Source organism: Petromyzon marinus, chromosome 2 (genome assembly GCF_048934315.1).
Source record: "Petromyzon marinus isolate PM22_M1 ecotype Great Lakes invasive population chromosome 2, UKy_Petmar_22M1.pri1.0, whole genome shotgun sequence".
In the NCBI taxonomy this organism is placed as follows: domain Eukaryota; kingdom Metazoa; phylum Chordata; class Hyperoartia; order Petromyzontiformes; family Petromyzontidae; genus Petromyzon; species Petromyzon marinus.
In genome coordinates this window covers 7,939,816-7,956,650 of record NC_133668.1, presented here as the reverse complement: position 1 = coordinate 7,956,650, position 16,835 = coordinate 7,939,816, and the positions used below count along the sequence as shown (strand labels likewise).

The following is a 16,835-nucleotide window of genomic DNA, read 5'->3' as shown; positions in this document are numbered from 1 at the left end:
CAGGCAAGAGTTTATGAACCTAACCAGAACAAAGGACGCCAAAGCAGAGTTTATAATTTTTAACTCCTCTGCCACTGCCCTGGCCCAACCATTTCACCCGAACGCCCTGGACACGGCACAGACCCGTGCGCAAATGCCGAGAGTTTTAAATAACATCTCTCTCCCAAACAGCCCCCCACAGTAACTCCCCCCCCCCCCGCCTTCCCCAGCGGTTGCCTGGCCCGATAACGCGCGCGGCCCTCATAACTCATGACTTCGTGCATCTGAGACTTGGTCTTTGTGCCTGATTGCAGCAAATGAGGCGCAACTGGAAATTCATACATGCACACTGGTAAGTTGCTTTTCATGATGAAATTCAGTTTAGTCTTGTTCGGGGTTTTTTTTTTTCAAAAAAGATTCCTCTCGTCTGCCACTTAGTTTTGTCATTTTGATCGGGGTTAACACGGAGGAAGTCGGCTCTCGTGACCAATATTATCCATCACGAATGTTCGTTATTTCGGTTAGATCTATTTACAACCGAAACGAGGAAGACTTCACAATTGTGCCAAATCGCCTGAGGAAGCTGGTCGTAATCACCAGGGAAACTGTCATACTCAAATTGTTAAATGTCGTTGCGTTTACTCTCCAACACACCGCTGTGCTGAAGTGCTGACTAATTGGCACGTTTCGTTTACGTGACAAACCTTACTAATTGGCTGCGTCAGGTGGTGGTGGGTTAACGACACATTTATATTAACACGATCTAACTAAAAAAAAACCCCTCTATTTTGTATTTTGACCCCGTGATGGTACTGTCGTGATATAAACCATTCATCAATGCTACACGTGCATCATAGAGATGCGTCCGCACGTTAGTGGTGTAATGTTGACTGTTAATCACAGTGGGTTTTCTTACATAAATGAAGAGATTGACACCTTGACGGATGTTGAATTTCGTCCGATTTTTGGTGAAACTTGGCAGTATCGCCATTGCCGCGGCAACAATTGCCAATCTGGTATTTCTCCACCGGTTAAGTCCAAATGTGAATCCATCCCAAAGCGGAATGAATATTCTCATATAAACAAACAAATATTAGATTACAATTATTTAACAACTCATTACAAATATAATCATCATCATCATCTATAAACAATTGCCGCTGTTCGGGTAAAAGCACTGTCGCCTCCAAGTAAACCCGGGTTGTTAGTAGCGCCGTGGAGGAACGCACCAGGCTGGTGGTGGCGTGGCTATCGGGTGGTGCCGGCGGTGCAACTGCACCAGGGGCCAGAGGGATTCAGGCTCCTGGCCCCGTTTCATTGTTTGTTTACCTTTCCTATACTCTGTTGTTGGGACGTTTTGACCCGCCCCTACCGGACATCTGTGAAAAAGAGCTTGATAGCTCATCGGATTCCCCCAATACAAATAAACACCCGCGCGGCGTCACCGCATCATGGAGCACAGACAAACATCGCGTGTCACCTACCCTGCAGCGTTTCAAAATACAATACCTTGCCCATCTGCCAGTGCTTGAGACTAAGTAAACATACCAACGTTGGGCCAACGTTGGTATGCGGTTGGAACCGTTGGACCAACGTTGGCCCGACGGTTTTTTTTTACGCTTACTGGGGAGTTGTTCCGCAGTGCGTGACGGTCGACGGTGGCGTTTCCGTCGTCCTCGTTCGGCTAAATCAACCCGGAGTGCGCCGCATCTCGGCCGGAGCTCGTGCCAGCCCGGCAGGCACTCAGGCTGAGCTCGTCAATGGATGGGTGACCCGCAATGAGCAGCAGAGGGCAGCGCAGCCCATTTTTGGCTGTAGTATTCCCAGAGCAACTGTTTGTCAGGTAGCACGCGTCTTAACGAGCAAGCCCGGGACCGGTTTCGACCATCCGGGTGTGTCACCAGCAGAGTCGGGCTTTGTTTGACAACAAATGCCAGCCGTTATTGGCAAGGGCACTCCACTAAAAAATATGGGTTCTCTCGCTCAACGCCCAATTCAAGCCCGCACTCTTTACAGGCGATAACCGCGTAACCTATGGGGGAACACCTCCATCTAGTGGCCAGCAACAACCCCGTACAACTCTACGGCTTTTTTTATTTAAGATTTCTTTACGAAAAATATATTTCCGCTGGGAAAACCCCTTGAGACGAAATACCGCGCTTGCAAAGGTTGTGCGGGCTTAACGAAGTATTTATTTCTCAAAGTCAACATCCACCCCCCCCCCAACCCCCAAACTGTACACATGCCTGGATGATTTGATCCCGTTAGACCTCGCAAGCTAAGCAGAATTTCGCCTGGATTTGGTGACCACTTGGCACGAAACCATATGTGCAGTCGGCGCTGTGGGCAGCAGAGGGCAGTGTAGCAAAATCCACTGCTGTTATGTACTCCCCTCCACCGGCGTGATGAAGTATGGCCAGGTCCTCGTCACCCAGCAGTGGATTGAAACGGGCTGTCCAGCTTGGTGAAGTATGGCGAGGCTCCCCATCATCCAGCAGTGAATTTTGCTGTAAATGTAAATGCCAAAACCAACTCCGTAGGGCTTTCCACCCACCCACCCACCGCCCATCCCCCACCCCCCCTCACCTCTCGACTCGTGCAACCTCAGGGTGGGAACTCGACGCGCTGGGGATTGGATTTCAGATTATTGCGCTCATTAATCAATACGCAGCGGCGCGGCGTTTGGATCGCGCTGAATTAGTATGTGGTCATAATCAGCGGCATTATGCATTGTGCCCAGCCACTGACGTGACATTCCGAGGCGCTCTGCTCTCAAGTCTACGGCGAACAAAAACCCGCGGGGATGTTCATAGAGCAACTGCACGCGGTGTTGTTCTTCGCGTTTACGAGAAAGCAAATTTGTAGAAATGTTATAACGAGACGTAACATTTATTTAAGACTAAAAATTAATGTCGCGCGGTACACATTAATGAGCTTATGTATTCATGAAATAGTAGCGACCCGTCAATATATACGCATAAAAATAGTAAGGAATATCGTAATTGTAGATCAAACAAAGCCATCCAAGTCCTTATTTGTTGGGCTTAGTAAATATTGCAACACTCTACCTCTGTAATCCATGGAGATATCGCTTTCATAACATTCGCTCCCCTGTTGTGAATAAACTATAGATGTGTCGTTAGAAATCATGCCGGATATTTATATTTACATCATGCCCAACGTATCTGAAGAAGCCCCTTTGCCCAAAACGTCACCTATTGTATTCTTTCGTTTAATGGCCGCAGTGTTATCGATTAGCGTGTTGATTAATTGTTTTCTGTTTGAATCTATGTTGTTAACGCATTTCCCGACGAAACCAGCCACCTGAGTTACGTGCAGCAACACCTGTAGTACGTGTTTGACGTATTCCACACACACGTAAATATCCTACACTTTTACAGTTCAGTGCACACTAAATCATTGTACCCGTAAGACATATATTTTTTTTTATTTGCACTTACGGATTTTTCTTTTTAAAAAATGTTATGAACCCAAACTACATATATTATGTTTTATTTCAGGAATGCGAACGTTTGAAGAAGGGCGTCGCTCTGTGCGCAAAGGAGAAGGTCGATCGCGTCCAGAACGTGGAAATGAAAGGAAGGAAACGCCCTCGCTCTCCCGCCCAGCAGAAAGAAACCAGAGCCATGGAAAAGTTCGAGTTTGGAAGGGGCTGGGTGGGAAATGACATAAAGTGTCTTTCAGCCGAGCGCTCATTAATCATACGTCGGTAAGAAAAAAGTGGACACCACACACACACACACGTGTGTAGTGTGGGCTGCTGCTGTGACTTCAAGCCCTGGGTGGGCAGCTTCTCAGCCGAGTCGCGCCACACGCACGCGCGTTCCCAATCGTGCTTCATTGCGCCGGACATTTAACCCCCCCCCCCCCAAAAAAAAACACAGCGTGCGAGTGTCAACGCTTTAAGGGGAGAGTCAGCTATTGCAGTCAGATAGCATCGTCTGGCTATCCGTCCTCTCGTTTCTCCCTTGGAGAGGCTCCCCCCTCCCCCCACACCCAAGTGTTTCCAGCTGGATATGATGATGGTGGTAGTGGTGGTGCTGATGGTGATGATGGTGGTGGTGGTGGTGCTGATGGTGATGATGATGGTGGTGCTGATGATGATGGTGATGATGGTGGTGGTGGTGGTGCTGATGGTGATGATGATGGTGGTGCTGATGATGATGGTGGTGGTGCTGATGGTGATGATGATGGTGGTGGTGGTGCTAATGGTGATGATGGTGGTGGTGCTGATGGTGATGATGGTGGTGGTGCTGATGGTGATGATGATGATGGTACTGATGATGATGATGGTGGTGCTGATGGTGATGATGATGGTAGTGGTGCTGATGATGTTGGTGGTGGTGGTGCTGATGGCGATGATGATGATGATGGTGGTGCTGATGATGATGGTCGTGGTGCTGATGGTGATGATGGTGGTGGTGCTGATGGTGCTAATGGTGATGATGGTGGTGGTGCTGATGGTGATGATGGTGGTGGTGCTGATGGTGATGATGATGATGGTACTGATGATGATGATGATGGTGGTGGTGCTGATGGTGATGATGGTGGTGGTGCTGATGGTGATGATGGTGGTGGTGCTGATGGTGATGATGATGGTACTGATGGTGATGATGATGGTAGTGGTGCTGATGATGTTGGTCGTGGTGGTGCTGATGGTGATGATGGTGATGATGGTCGTGGTGCTGATGGTGATGATGGTGGTGGTGGTGCTAATGGTGATGATGGTGGTGGTGCTGATGGTGATGATGGTGGTGGTGCTGATGGTGATGATGATGATGGTACTGATGATGATGATGGTGGTGCTGATGGTGATGATTATGGTCGTGGTGCTGATGGTGATGATGGTGGTGGTGCTGATGGTGATGATGATGGTAGTGGTGCTGATGATGTTGGTGGTGGTGGTGCTGATGGCGATGATGATGATGATGGTGGTGCTGATGATTATGGTCGTGGTGCTGATGGTGATGATGGTCGTGGTGCTGATGGTGATGATGATGGTGGTGCTGATGATGATGGTGGTGGTGCTGATGGTGATGACGGTGCGGTCGTTTCTTCTACATAAGTGTGTGGGGGACGGGACAGCGCGATCCCTTTGGATGTTGTCGAGGATTTTTGTTGAGGATATGGCCAAGAGACACCTACGAAGTGTTGTCTGGACATCTCACACACACATTCACGGGGTCAGGAACACGCACGCGCGCACACAGGAACACGCGCACAAAGATCGCCCGTTTTAGCCATAATAGACTTTTGGGGAAAGTACTGTTTGCGAACACCTGTGAAGGCCGGCCGGCATGGCACACGAGGGGTTAAGTGGTCAGCAAAACGCACGGCCGACTTTGCCTCCCTCGTGGCGATGTTTATACATCGCACCAGGTACTCATACGTGGCGAAGTCGACCTCGGGGAGGTGCAGGATCGGTTGAGATCATCGCCACTGGTGTTGACCGTTAACAGAAATCGAACTCGGGTCAGCGGATTCGTAGCGCAAAGCGCTAACCGCTACGCTACCGCTCCATACAATTATCACACACACTCAACTTCAGTCAGCACGCATCACACACTCGCACAGCACACACGCACGGTCAACACACACGCGCAACCCAAACACGCTTACACATGCCGTCAGCATACATACATACATACACACAATGATAACACACACACAGCCAACACACACGCACAATCAACACGCAGTCAGAAACTGCTTCCCAACCGCTTTGCGTAAATGCCAACTACACCCTCGCTACTCGGCAGACACCCGCAATTTCCAAAGTGCGTCTGCGCCGAGGATGTGATTTTCTTTTTTTGCGGGCCACTAACCTACGTGGCCGTAATGCGGACGAGGCTACGCTTCCTCTGCCTTCCTGTCTGGCTGCAGAACAAATCGCCGAGCGCGTCGGACCGATGAGCCATCGTCGGCGAACACCGCGGATATCGAAAGCGACTGTGGCCGGCATCGTCCGACTCAGCGGGGGTGGGAGGGAGGCGGCAGAGACTCACGGATAGCGCCCCACCCCCTCAAAGATGCACAGCAACCTTTTAGACTTCCTCGGCTGTGCGTCAATTAGCTGTGAAGTGATGGCCACGGGCGCGCCCGCCTCTAGCACCCGCCTGACCCGATGGCATTTCTCTGGGACACATGAGCGTGTCTGTGCGTGCGCGCGCGTGTGTGTGCGTGCACCTGTGCGTGGAGCGGTTTCGTAAGCACTCAGCGCTCTGCGCTACGAACTCGGGAGAGGCCGGAGTTCGATTGCCGCTCAAGGCCAACAACAGCAATAACAATTGTCTGAACCGATCCTGGACCCCCCCCCCCCCCCCGCATCCTTCCCCTACATCAACTTAGCCTCATTTGAGTACCTGGTGCGGTGTGTAAAAGCATCGCCACTGGGGAGACAAAGGCGGTCGGGCGTGGTGATTGCCACCCACCCCCTCGTGAGCCGTTCCGGGGTTCATAGGTGTTCGCCAACAGCACTTGCTCCAACAGTCTATTGCAGGCGACACGGGGCATCGTTGTGTTTGTACCTGCGTGTGGAGCAGGATTTCCAAGCACTTAGCGCGCTGCGCTACAAATTCGGCAGAGGCCCGAGTTCGATTCCCGCTCACGGCCAACAACACCAGCGACGGTTATGTGAACCGGTGCTGGGCCTCCCCTAGATTCACTCGGACTTAATTGAGTACCAGGTGCGGTGTCCAGTAAACATCCCCACTCGAGAGACAAAGGCGGTTGGGGGAGTGGTACTGGCCACCACGGGGTGAACTTTGTCCTTGTTACCTGCGTGAATGGGAAAGTATTTCGATGCCCAACGGGTGGCGCGCAAAGGAGAGACTTTGACTTTTAAAACAACTTTTTATTGCCGCCAGCAGCAACAGCACTGGAGGCGATTTCGATATGAAATACACAAAGTTACCGGCAAACAAATGAAAATTAACGCTACAAATCCACGCGCTGTGGCGCTAAATGCACCGCGCACAACACGAAAGAAAAGTCACGTCGTGGTGGTGGTGGTGTTCATCGCGCACGCCACGGTGACGAACGAGCGCTTCAGAAGGTGAACACGTGGAGAGAGAGAGAGGGAGAGAGAGAGTTCTTCTCTTTCGGAAACCACGCTCACTCACTCATCGCGCATAATCGGTGACGGACCGTTGCGCCAAACGTGTGACAATCTCGCGACGGCATTCGCGGCGAACTGCTCTGGTCTGCCCTACACCGGCACGTCTCGAATTATTTGTTTGAGAGGAGGGAGGGGCGGGGGCGATCGCGGGGGGCTGGCGCCGTTCCTTTGGAGCGTCGCGGGCCTCACTTCGATCGTCGACCCGCGAACTGAAGTGCCGCAAAATGTCTCAGGGACCTCCCCCCCCCCCCAACCCCTCGCGGGGAGACATCGGCACAACTAAAATCCACTCATCGTCACAGCGGGCGCGTCAGCTTGTTTTTAAAGAAATCCACGGCCCTCGGAGATGTGTTTTATAACACGGGCCAAAACGGCGTTTATTTCCATGGTGTACATGATTGCTTTGATATACGCTTCATTTTGATACACGATATACATCGGTAGACACATTCCATTCAAATACGGTATACATTGATACACACATTACATTGATATACACGATACAGTACATTGATATACACGATACAGTACATTGATATACACGATGCATTGATGTTCATTATATTCCGGAGTTTCCCAAACTCCGGCCATCGCAACTAAACCGTGATCCGTCTGGACGCGTTTACAAGTTTACTCCCGATTCACGTGAACATGAACTTGTTTCACGCTGCACGCGCCCGATAATTGTTGAACACGGCCCAATGCCGACGCATTGTAACAATTAAACGCTGTCCGCGTGCAAACGAGCCCATTCAAATTAACCTTGAGATCTCGGTGCGCGTGTTCCACGTGACGCAGCGCGCGTGTGCGCGTGTTCCACGTGACGCAGCGCGCGTGTGCGCGTGTTCCACGTGACGCAGCGCGCGTGTGCGCGTGTTCCACGTGACGCAGCGCGCGTGTGCGCGTGTTCCACGTGACGCAGCGCGCGTGTGCGCGTGTTCCACGTGACGCAGCGCGCGTGTGCGCGTGTTCCACGTGACGCAGCGCGCGTGTGCGCGTGTTCCACGTGACGCAGCGCGCGTGTAAGCTAGTTCCACATGACGCAGCGTGGAGGAAAACAAGTTGAATTCACTCTGACGCAACAACTTCACGAATACCGCGCGGCTCCCAGTGGGGTGGTGATATCCGCTCAAAAAAATTCCCCCCCCCTCCACCCCTAACTCCTTTCCTCTTCCAAACACCCCCCCCCCCAAACCCCGGAATTTCACATAAGGAGAGCGCTCGTTCGCCTTTGGCAAGAGGTAAAACAGATAACGGTACAGCGATGAAATTCGCTTGCTCACGCCACTACTGACGGAAGAGCCATAACGAGATGGAGCTCTGAACGCTAGAGAGAGCCCATCTAAAGAGTAAGTTGGCCTACTCTTCCCGCTCGCCTGACGTCTCGGAAGAGGTCGAAAGAACCCACACTTTATCCCACCGCACGCAACCTGTCGATCTATGAAAACTTGTGGGATCCCCATTGATACTGGACATGTGTGAAAAAGAGCTTAGTAGCTCTTTGGATTTCACCAGGATAAATAAATGTTCAAATTTCTGATACCGCTCGGTGGACAGAGGAGGACTCATTTAGCAAACGTGTCCATTGTAACATTCTACAAGGATTCGATTTTTTGAAACGGAATACGTTGTGCAATACTATAGGCATTTGTTTTACACACACACACAAAATACATTGATCTAAATAGCACGGCTCTCCGATGCGCTTACGGGTTGTCGCGAGTGTTGATCGACATGATGTCCGACGTTTCGCTCCACGCCCTGGGAGCTACTTCAGCAGTGGAGTGAGCGATCAATTGTGGGGCTGCGCCTTTATCTTCCCAGTTTACCGCTCGATCCACAATCAAACGGCTGTGGTTTCTAGCTGTAGTTTAACGCTGATAATTAGACACTGATATTGAAGGCCAATAGCCTCACCTGTTCCACGGTAGTTTTCATTTAATTTTTCCCAGAGGCGGGAATAGCCCACGTATCACGCCTTCTGTTGCAACGTTAATGAGCCCTGACATATACATATATGCACACACTTGTACGTTATGAGAGGCAGATACCATTGATTCAATTAGTACTCATTGCCATCATCGTCATCATCATTGACGTCATCGTCTTGTCTGTGAGGTTTGAGTGCTGGGCTGGTGGAAGTTTTGAGATTTTCATTCGAGTTTCATCACCCGCGGCGACGCTTAATGAGGCCGTTATTCACCAACTCCAGCCAGGGTTTGTGGCTCCCGGCGATTTGCAAGAAGGCGCTCACAAGAGGCCCCTGTGGCCGATGGAATGTGTTATGAAAAATATATACTTTTATTTTTTTATGTCGACAGAGAGACATGGGAGCGAGGCTCGCACATATTGTTCTGTTCATGTATTTCGTGTAATTTAAAGTTGATATATGTGCGTGGGGGGGGGGGGGTGCGCTCCTGGTCGCATAAACGTCCGGTTGAATATTTGGATTCGTTTGGCTGATGGTGATGTTGAAGCAACAGCTATAATTTTATATTCAGGTGATTAATGAGCATGCTGGTTGCAGAGTCAGGATCAGCGGAGTTGGTGCATTATTCGAAGCTGTGATTATGCCTCTTTCGAATCTGTGAATCGGGCACTATATGCATGTATAAACTTCTTTCGCACCGCACGTTGCCAACCTTGCTGATGGGGTGTGCGAAACATGTAGCAATGAGCCTATGCAGCACGTGTTCCATGGTTCTGTTCTGGGTGGTGACCACACTCACCGCACGCTGCCGGAGAGTTTTCGATGTTCTACTCTTGGTGGTGGTGGTGGTGTTGGTGCTGCTTGCTGCAGGGATACCCCACGTCGTCTGGCCGTTCACGAGGAGCGGCTTGTTTGTGACTTCTTCTGAACCCCCATTCGGCTTTCCAAACTTCATCGTCATCATCATATCATCCTTAGGGTTGCAGTGGCATTGGTGAAGGTTAGGCGCGCGCGTGGTCGGACGTGGTAACGCGTATGGGCGGCCACGCGGTGGCGCCAGGTACGTCACTGAAAGATCACTCGCCACGTGTCCACGGGCCGTACACAGTACGGACAACGATCTTATAAACTTGCCGCAAAATAATAACGGGTTGGTTCCAAAGAAATATAAAAAATTATAACAAGTTAGTTTATTTATATCGGTGGAGCAGTGGCGCGGTGGTTATCCCACTCCGCTGTGAATCCGGCCACATTGAGTTCAATTCCTGGCCATGATCAGTGGCAAGTGATTTCTTTGAACAGGTCTAGGAGTCCATCTCCTGTTATATACGTGCACTGACCAGCAGCGTGGTTAAATATGAACACGCAAGTGGAATATTTCATCCAGCAGTGTATTGACAAAGATGCTGACAATTGGTGGCTGTGACGATTATCTTTCAATTTGTATTTGTACAGAGATAACATATTGGCAATTGAAATGTTTTGCCACAGAAGGCTACTGCATCTGAGCTTGACCCAAAGAGTGATCAACGTAGAAGTAAGGGAAAGGTTGCACATAGAAGAAGACAACCTGATGATGCAGGCAGTGATCAGAAGGAAACTGCCACGATTTGGACACATGTAGGATGGACAACAAAAGTTAAATTAAAAGTGTATTCTGAAAAAATGGAAGGAACCAGAAAGAGAGGAAGACCTCATAGAGAGTGGCTTGACGATAATATAAGAGATGGGTGCCAGAAAGATGTGGCACTACTTGAGCATATTGGCATAACACAAAGGAAATTCGAAACAAATAACGAAATGTGCAGTGGACGCCTAACGTATGTCTACCCCATGGATCGTGATAATGATATATATTTGTAGGCCACATGGCGTAACAATAAAGGTCTTCCTTCTCGGTGCCAGTCAATCAATCAAACTTAATTTCTAAAGCACTATTCGTGCAAGAAAATGCAATACATAGTGCTTTACAGGTGTAATCTAGCTCTCAGAGACATTAATAATGAATAAAGTCCGCTGACAACTTAACGAGTAACTACGAGTGACTATATACACGTGGGTAATTTAGATTACTTTATTCTGAGACAACGTAACTCTAGCCTTATGACTACAGGATGACGAGGGTGACACATTCCAAGGGGATGATGGCAACGACGATTCCCCACAGCAACAGCCCCCAGGTCCGTTTCGCGCCTGCTTTTATCCCTTGCACGGTCCGGCCACGCCCTTATTCCCGAACTTTTGCTCACCACACCTGGCCCTGTCAATCTCCGCCCTTATTACACTTCATAGACGTTGGGTCCCGTGCTTTCCCTCACGTGACTGTGTCAACGCTTGTCCCCTCAATCGTCATTAGCAATCTCTTAGGTCCCACATTGCCCTAACGTGACCCGGTCTTTTCCCATTTCGTTAATTCGTAACCATGGTCTCGGGGAGCCGTACTGTCCCTCTATCAACCCCGTACTGTCCTTACACAGGCATGAACAATAACAGTGAAATTGTACGCAAAACAAAATCACGTTGTAACAAATTTCTAGCAAAGACATAATAAAAAAGAACACGTTAAGAAAATCCTAATTAAAAGCCAGTTTTAAAAAGTACGTTTTAAGATTAATTTTAAAAGTGCTTAATGATTTTGAAGCCCTCAGATCCCCTGGCAGGCTGCTCCACAGGTGAGGACCCTATACACTAAAAGCCGCTTCTCCCTAGGTTTTAGTCCTGGTCTTTGGGACGACTAAAGGACCAGTACCAGAGGATCTGAGGGATCTTGTTGGTTCATATCTTAAAAGCATGGAAGACATGGATACAGGCGCCAGACCATTCAACGACTTAAAAACCAATAGAATAATTGTAAAATCAATTATTTGACTGACTGGCAGCCAGTTCAAGAATCGTAAAATGAGTGTTATGTGAGTGCTCTTTCTGGTTTTCGTCAGAACACGTGCCGCTGCATTCTGAATTAATTGCAGAAAGTAGAGAATTACAGTAGTCCAGTCTGCTGGTGATAAAAGCACGCATCGGTCTCTCAGTGGGAGACCGAGAGGGAAAAGGCTGAATGTACCCTTGCTATGTTTCTCAGATGATAAAGGGACGTTTTGGTGACATCTAATGTGGGCTTCAAAGTTCAAATCCGGATTCAAATAAAACAACTAATAAGTCATTGTTTTTAATTCACCGATTTTGTGGCTATCCATGCGCATCTACTATATACGATGTGCACCTGACTCAGTGGTAGAGTGAGTGGCTCACAATTTGGATGATTGCGAGTTTACATCCTGGTTTTGGGGGGGGGGGGGGGGGTCTTGACTCAGCCCATCATCCCTGCGGGGGAGATCAAGCGAGCACTGTTCGTGTGGAAGGTCAACAGTGGTTGGCCTATGGATTGACTCGATCCCCGCGCCGTGGGAATGTGGAATTTCCACTGCTGGCTCAGGGCTGTGAACACGTGATGAGCAACGGCCTCGTTGCCCCTTTGAGCAGAAAATTGCTTTCGCTTCTTTTTTTTCTGACAAATTATATGATTACGTATATATCTAAAAAAAAACAGCGATTTATTTCAAATAAATATGCAGTCAGATAGGAGCATCGCCACACTAAAACAAATGGTGGAAATGTATTACGTGCGTAAAACATGTTGGTAATACGGTATGCATGATGTTGACTATAAGCTAATAGGAAAATATGTACAAGTCCACGCCTACTTTTAAATCATAATTGCGGTCTCAATGGAATTTCCCTTGGTAAACTAAAATGAATCAATCACTCAAATTCTTACATGAATAGTTCTTTCAAGTAATGCGTTATCTTTGAAAATATTCGATAAACCGACAACTTGTATGCTATTCATAATAAAGTGAAGCTGTTCTTTGAGCATACTGCACCATGCTGGTCAGTGTGGGTTGGATCAAACCTGGAGGGAACCCAGGACCGATTCATAAAACACTAGCCCTATAACGTATGTTAACCGTGATCATGAATGCAACTCAAGGGCCAAACATAGGACTCATAGCGCAGTATACATTAACCACTACGGCACTAGTAACACAGTTTTGGCATCTGAAAAGCCCCCATAAAATTAGAACCTGGTGCGGTGCGTAAATATCAGCCCTGGGGAGACAAAGGCGGCCGGGCGTGGTTGCTGGCCACCAACCACCTCGCACGCCGTGCCGGCCTTCATAGGCGCTCGCTTGCTCCAACAGTCTGCTAAACCACTATCGGGGGGTGGCTCTTTGTCTCGTCTGTATTCGCGTGCGCTGAGAAGGAGACGTGCGCACCGGCTCGCTCTGCGCGGCTCGCTCAGGCCCCGCGGGCCCCACTGGGCCTCGTTCCGGGTCACGTACCGACCCTTAACGTAGCCCAGGCTACGCGAGAGCGCATGACCCTGGGGCGCGCTGCAGGCGGGCGCCCTGTTAATCAAGGCAGCGAACACGATGTTCCGCATCCCGCGTCGCGGCGCTCAACATTGCTTCGACAGAAAAGGCGCACGCCACAAAACAAACACACTGAGAGGCAAAGATCCCCTGCACATCCTTGACAGACTCGTTGAGGCAAGTGCTGTTAGCGAGGAGCACCCTATGAAAGGCGACGCGGCTAACGAGGGGATGGGTTGCTGGCTTACCCCCATCGTACCAGGTACTCATTTGAGGCTGAGTTGACCTAGCGGAGGCCACGGACCAGTTCCGACAATCGTCCCTGGTGCTGGCCGTGAGCGGGAATCTAATTCTGGCTTGCGGGTCTCGTAGCGCAGCGCGCTAACCACTACATTACCGCTCCCCAAAGACACAAAAAACTCACCCCGGCGGAGAGACGCACAGGGGAAATAATCTCGACGAACGCGACGGTGGGACGCCTGTGGGAGGCGGAGGGGGTTCCCCGAGCCCTGCGTTTGCTATGCTGCGGTGTGCGCGACGCGACGTGGCACGTATTGCCACGGTGGCTAGGAGATGTTAACTACCTCACCTGGTATGCAGGAGGTCGTGGGTTCGACAACGACCCTGACGCATGCTGTAAAATTTGGAGTTTGCGAGTTCTCCCCGTGGTAGAATCTTCTCCGGGTCCTCCTCCGAGATTTCCCCTCCACATTTAGAAACACGAATTTTGAGTATTTGCCTGCTGTAAAATTCCACACACGCCACCTCGTTGAGCCATAATTTGTGGTCAGGTTGCTTCTTAAAAAGAGCTCTATAGCTTTAGTGGGCCTTACCTGGTAAAATACAGAAAGAGTTTAGCATCGACAAAAGCTACATATGTGTGGGGGTTGGACCTCAGTAGCATGCCAACCGAGAGCTTCACAATCTATCTATCGGCCTGTCTTTACCGTGCTGCGACAACGTAAGCAAAACGTGGACGCTCAACCTGAGCCGGTGCTCCGTGGGTAGATAAAGAGTGATTACTCTTGGTCTGAGCCACTTTCTGTTTTCTTGCCAGACGCCCTGCGCCGTCAGACATCACACCGACCGCTACCTCCACACACGGGGAACGCAGCGGCGCTAGCAGCAGCAGCAGCAGCATGGCCACGCGGGCTGCACGGAGTCAAGCGGATGGGACTTTCAAACTTAATAACGTTTTCTTTGGTTCTTTCGTTAAAGTCACATAGAATGAGAATAAAATAATTAATTAATAAATTCTAATAACACAATAAAATTCTCACGACGTTTCGGCTACAACACAAGTGGCCTTCATCAGGTGAAGGGACGAGACTGTCTGGAGGACAGCGCTGGAGCGAACACAGCCAAGCTCAGACCGCTCCAGCGCTGTCCTCCAGACAGTCTCGTCCCTTCACCTGATGAAGGCCACTTGTGTTGTGGCCGAAACGTCGTGAGAATTTTATTGTGGTATTTCATTTTATTAATTTATTATTTTATTCTCATTCTACGTGGTGACTTTACCGAAAGAACCAAAGAAGGTGAATCCTTGCAGTCACGGAAGCTTTAAATCGAAACTTAATAACGTTGCTACGTTATATTCTTAGTTTTTTCGGTAAAGTCACGTTGAAGAGAAACAACAAAATATATATAAAACAATAAAAAATTCTCACGACGTTTCGACCATAACTCAAACGGTCATCATCAGGTGTGTCGGTTTGCATAAATTTATTTTGAGAACGGCATATTTATTTATTTATTTATATAAAAATAACGTTTGCGTCACGCGCAACGATTGGCTGTTTGCCAGGACTAGTCCATCTATTTTTTGAAAAGAGGAGGGGGGAGACGAAATTTGTTTTTATGTATGCTGTCTGAAAGGCACTGTAAGCATGAACAATCAATCAAGAACTGAAATGATTTATCATTTGATTTATCATTTCAGTTCTTTATCATTTGATTTATCATTTCAGTTCTTGATTGATTGTTCACGCTTACAGTGCCTTTCAGACAGCATACATAAAAACAAAATTCGTCTCCCCCCTCCTCTTTTCAAAAAATAGATGGACTAGTCTTGGCAAACAGCCAATCGTTGCGCGTGACGCAAACGTTATTTTTATATAAATAAATAAATAAATATGCCGTTCTCAAAATAAATTTATGCAAACCGACACACCTGATGATGACCGTTTGAGTTATGGTCGAAACGTCGTGAGAATTTTTTATTGTTTTATATATATTTTTTGTTGTTTCTCTTCAACGTGACTTTACCGAAAAAACTAAGAATATGAATTACTGCAGTCACGAAAGCTTTAAATCAAAAGTTGCTACGTTAATTACAACGTATGAATCCAGGAGAGTCACACGTTGAGCTCAGGCGGGTCCCGCGAACGCATTGGCTTTTGAATGATTAAAGACGATCTCAGCCAATCAATGACGAGGTGTGCGGTGCTGTTGTTGTACGTGCGGCAGAAAAGCGGAGCACCCGGAAATAACCCGCGCGTGCGAGGTGGGGGGCGGCGGGGGGGGGTTATCATGACTCTGTCACAGTACAGGTGGAAACAGATGAAAATTAGTCCACTGGCTGGACCGCCTCTTTCCTGGGGTGCCATCGTAATGGCACCTCCTCGACGCCCCGGGAAGAGAATTTCACGACACCTGTGTGCCGGGATGATCTACCAAACCCTCGCTGCTGCGATTCCCAGAGTGGCTGGGTGCAGGGCAGCCACGCGCGGAGTAGCCAGCACCGGAAACGCAACCGGCTCAACGCGAAATGTTAAACCGACAAATGAACACATTTAGCAGGCGACGTTGGTGGTTGGTCAGTCCGGGCGATTGGCGCGTGACTAAGAAATGTGTGAGCGAGAGGGAGCGATGGGGAGGTAATCAGAGCTTTTCTGTGCGCAATATTACACAGAGCTGATTGGTGTTAATATGAACAAAACATATTGAATGCCGAGGACAGTCAAGAAGTGCGGGCATTAATCTGCGCCGTGTAAATAAATAAAAAACGGGACGGCGCTTACCTTCAGAGGAGATTAAAGATGCGTTACCTCATATTCTTGGTTCTTTCGGTAAAGTCACGTGTAAAGGGAACAATAAAATAATAAAAATATAAAACAATAAAATTCTCACTGTTTCCCTTCTACGTGACTTAACCGAAAGAACCAAGAATATGAATCCCTGCAGTCACGAAAGCTTTAAATTAAAACATGCGTTACCTCGTTAATTAAATATGCGTTACCTCGTTAATGACTGCAAAGCCGCTGTATTGCATCAGCGAGTAACACGCGGTGAACAACCACGTGACCAACTAACGTGTTCATCAATAACACCGTGGTCTTAAAATGCATTTGTTTATTCAAATGCATATAATAGGCGACGTTTCGGGTACTGGCCCTTCTTCATGGCACATAAATAGAAA

General features: G+C 48.7%; 1 long non-coding RNA gene across 1 annotated transcript; it reads left to right on the top strand.

Annotated features, from left to right (window-relative positions):
* The first annotated feature begins 228 nt into the window (after positions 1-228).
* LOC142925581 (uncharacterized) lies at positions 229-14,718 on the top strand. The gene is made up of 3 exons (XR_012942549.1): positions 229-331; positions 3,501-3,709; positions 14,475-14,718. It is a non-coding gene; the product is annotated as an uncharacterized LOC142925581 (long non-coding RNA).
* The last annotated feature ends 2,117 nt before the right edge of the window (positions 14,719-16,835 follow it).